General features: G+C 46.9%; 2 non-coding genes across 2 annotated transcripts; one reads left to right on the top strand and one right to left on the bottom strand.

Moving 5' to 3' along the window:
• Positions 1–1,192: 1,192 nt before the first annotated feature.
• Positions 1,193–1,299, bottom strand: TRNAL-CAA (transfer RNA leucine (anticodon CAA)). Its single transcript has 2 exons — positions 1,262–1,299; positions 1,193–1,238 (listed from the first exon to the last, which is right to left on the bottom strand). It is a non-coding gene; the product is annotated as a tRNA-Leu (tRNA).
• Positions 1,300–2,628: 1,329 nt separating this feature from the next.
• TRNAK-UUU (transfer RNA lysine (anticodon UUU)) lies at positions 2,629–2,701 on the top strand. Its single transcript has one exon. It is a non-coding gene; the product is annotated as a tRNA-Lys (tRNA).
• The last annotated feature ends 953 nt before the right edge of the window (positions 2,702–3,654 follow it).

Below are 3,654 nucleotides of genomic sequence, written 5' to 3'. Positions count from 1 at the left end.
AATCTTTGTGTTATTTGGAAGCCATTCTAGGAAACCTAAAGAATTCTGGTGTAAAAGACATCTTCATGGTTTTTACTATTCTGAATTTAGGGCCTATACTTGGGAAAATCAAGTCAAGATGAATCATCATGAGAGACAAAACATGAACACAAGTCATAATTTTGTAAAAACAAGGCATGTTAAATAGATAACATGTAAAAACCACAGCAGTAATAACAGTGATTATCAGAAACTTAAAAATAAGTAAATTTTCTCAAAATTGTTGAAAAATATACCAGGAGTACAAAGAGGTAACAGAATGTTTTGGCAATTAAAAAAGAACTTTGGTTAACTTGGCACAAATAACTTGGTAATTTTGCAGAAAAATATTTCTAATTTTGCTCTTTTGCACATATTTTCATACCAGGATTTGTATGTCATTTTCCTGTAAATAAATCAATTAAAAATGACTGTCTCAGACTTTTTAAATCATTTGTACACTGTTTTTTAAATGAATCTTACTGTATCTCTATATGCACGCATTTAAATAGACACAAATACAGAATCAGATGTATCTCCAGACATTGCCAAGCGTCCGTGGAGGGTAGGACGGGGTGCAAAGTCACCCCCGGTTGAGAACCACTGTTCTAACCCTTTTGCCTCTCGACGATTTCGTGACACAGAATAGATCACATCCAAACTCTTCACTCCACAGCCCACGCCCTCAGGCTGGCAGAGAGAAGTGATGGGGAGAAAGTGTGCAAGAAGGGGAAGAGGGAGGTCGGTAGGAAAAAAAAAAAAAAAGAGGACCAGGCGAGGACAATGGAGAGGGAGGGACACGCAGGAGAAGGGCGGAAGAATGCTCGAAACACCTGTCACTTACTCTCACAGAACAAGTAAAATACTGGAAACAGGAACTTAGAACCCTCACCTCATCTATATTGTAAGACCTACATTTTAATACTGACACATTGCTATTATTCCATATAGATATTTATGAACATCACAAATACCGAAGGAAGAGAGAAAGGAGGGAGGGAGGGAAGGCAGGCAAAGGAGAAAGACTTCTAACCAGCACCGGCTTGAGAAGGGTGAAGTGCGGGTAGTAATAGGGAGGAAGGATAAGCTTCGGTGTTGCTGCCTAAAAAGGAAGTTGTGACTTAATTTTAAAAAGTTGCAGAATTTGAACACGGCAAGGATAAAAATACCAGCGTGTCAGAAGTGGGATTCGAACCCACGCCTCCATGCGGAGACCAGAAACCCCGAGCGCGGGAAGCGGGCGCTTGAGTCTGGCGCCTTAGACCACTCGGCCATCCTGACGCACCTGCGGGGGGCGCGCTGCACTCCGGGGCTGTGATGCGCCGCCGGCGGGAGCCCGGCTCGGCCGGGAGCACCTGCGGCCGACTGCGCGCTCGGAGCGGGCCTGCGCGGAGCCGGAGGCTGACGCCGTGGCGCAGGGGGAGGCGCGCAGAGCGCGAGCCGGGCTGTGAGGTTCGGAGCGCACACAGGCCAGGAGGGGGCGGGGGAGAGGGGCTTCCACGCGCCCCTTACCAACCGGTCGAAAGTACTGGAACTGCCCTTGCAAGAGGAAGCTGGCGGGCTGGCTTATCTTTCGGGTGAAGTCAAAACGACTAAATGTTTTCTCCCCCGGGTTTACGTTTGTCACAGCGTTTGTAATTCCTGAAATTCTGTGTGATTTACGTAATAACACTTGTACATTATTTCGTGGTAGTTGGCATCGTGGGTACCGCATGAAGTTTATGCATTATTTTCTTCGCATTTGGCCAGAGCTGCATTTGTCTTCATGAATAGAAAAACCAATGAAGAACGTGTGAAATGATAAAATAATGCCTGGCTCACGAGTAAGTAGTCCTGGGTTAGACAGGGCAGGGCGCGTACAGCTCCCCCAGGAAGTAGGCGCTGCGGCCGCCTTTGGGGTGGGATTTTGTCCCCATGCTCTCTCTCTCCAGGTGCTCAAAAAATGTTTCATGAACCACGAGCACTATTTCCCCAACTGCCGGCCGTTCGTGTCTTGGAACGAGTTGGGGCTCACGATGAAACGTGGAGGAGAAAGCTAGAGGCGGCCTTGCATTTCCCCGCCTAGCCCTAAAGAACCCAGACATCCCACTTCTGAAACCACCGGGAAAATACCGAAGGGGACAACCGGACTTCATTCCCCGGCCCGTGTCAAGGTTATAACCTTCCTCTTCCTTCTCCGCCTTCTCTTTCATTCTCTGGAAGATGCTCCTCGATTACTCCACAATCGTTCCTAAAAGTGGTCGCCTCGTCCCGGTTTCCCCCACGGGTTGGTGAGGGAGCCTGAGCCTCGGCTCTTCAAACAACTGCGGAGTAAATACTGTCCCCGAGGGTCCTTCTGCCCAAACCCGCGAATCCCCTTCGGCAATGACTGACCCTAGCAAGAATCTTCCTTCTCCCCCTAGTTGTGCGCATGAACCGGCTGTCGAATGAACGTACAGTGCGGCCGTTACATGATCTGCTTAAGGATTCGATGACCCGGGTAACTGAGCCACACTTTTGGAAGATCCTCGAAGTTCCTGAAGCCTTGGATCACTCCAGCCCTTCCTGGGAATCCAGATTGTTTTATGGAATTTAGTTACTTATAAGATAAATTAACCCCTTTCACCAAGAGCCTGGGTAGCTCAGTCGGTAGAGCATCAGACTTTTAATCTGAGGGTCCAGGGTTCAAGTCCCTGTTCAGGCGTCAGGTGCACTTTTTATTTCAGCCACATGCGGAAGAGGGACCCTACATGCGGCCCAAATGAAAACTTCTTTACAGACTTTCAGGCCTAATCTAGCTTCGTGTAATTATACCTTCTAGGAACGAACTAAACAGGTCCTAGACTTTGCAAGGGAATTTGGAATTGTGGGTGACAGAAAGAAAGATAAGAACAATAAAAAACTTGTCACAGAATCACTATGAATTCTGCCCTTTTAAAATTCCCTGTCATACTGTGGGGGTGACTCCCTGGAAGGTGGGGTGCAGTTTGATTAGATCCTACCAGAACATAAACTGAGGGTGGTGATTTCTGGGGTCCCTCAGCTCTTTCACCTGATGGTCATACACAAGTCTTGCCCACTCTTCAAAACGTAGTCGGTAAACTAAAATCCAAACACCTTTTGAGATTGCGTTCGCCATCCACTTTGTGTGTTCATTAAAAAGCTACGCTTCTTGGGGCGCCTGGGTGGCTCAGTCGGTAGAGCCTGTGACTCTGGATCTTAGGGTTGTGAATTCAAGTCCCATGTTGGGTGTAGCGATTACTTAAAAATAAAATCGTAACGAAAAAAGCTACTGTCCTTCTGAGATTTAAATATGCTGTAAAAGCTCTTGAAACAAGGTTCTTTGCATTTGTTCTCTGTCCAGCACTATAGACTTTTGTAAGATTTTAACTGCGCTTTGGACAAAAAGTCAAGGTTTTCGCCTGGTGGGTACTGTGTGTGCAAAGCAAGACTGCATTTGCCTCATCATTGTTTCCCTTATTTCCACTGTCATATATCTGCAGGAGAAGAACACCATGTCTGAAAAGTTGTGGGGGTTTTCCCCTGCCCTAAAATGGACCTCAGAAATCCTCCACCAGACAGGGCAGCAGCAGCCTCTGTATCTAGATGTGCCTGACATACAAATGTCAAAGAGCTCCTCAGCAGAAACACGTATTA

Source organism: Leptonychotes weddellii, chromosome 8 (assembly GCF_054177405.1).
Source record: "Leptonychotes weddellii isolate Sample4059 chromosome 8, ASM5417740v2, whole genome shotgun sequence".
NCBI classification, from domain to species: domain Eukaryota; kingdom Metazoa; phylum Chordata; class Mammalia; order Carnivora; family Phocidae; genus Leptonychotes; species Leptonychotes weddellii.
This window is presented reverse-complemented; position numbering and strand designations above follow the sequence as displayed.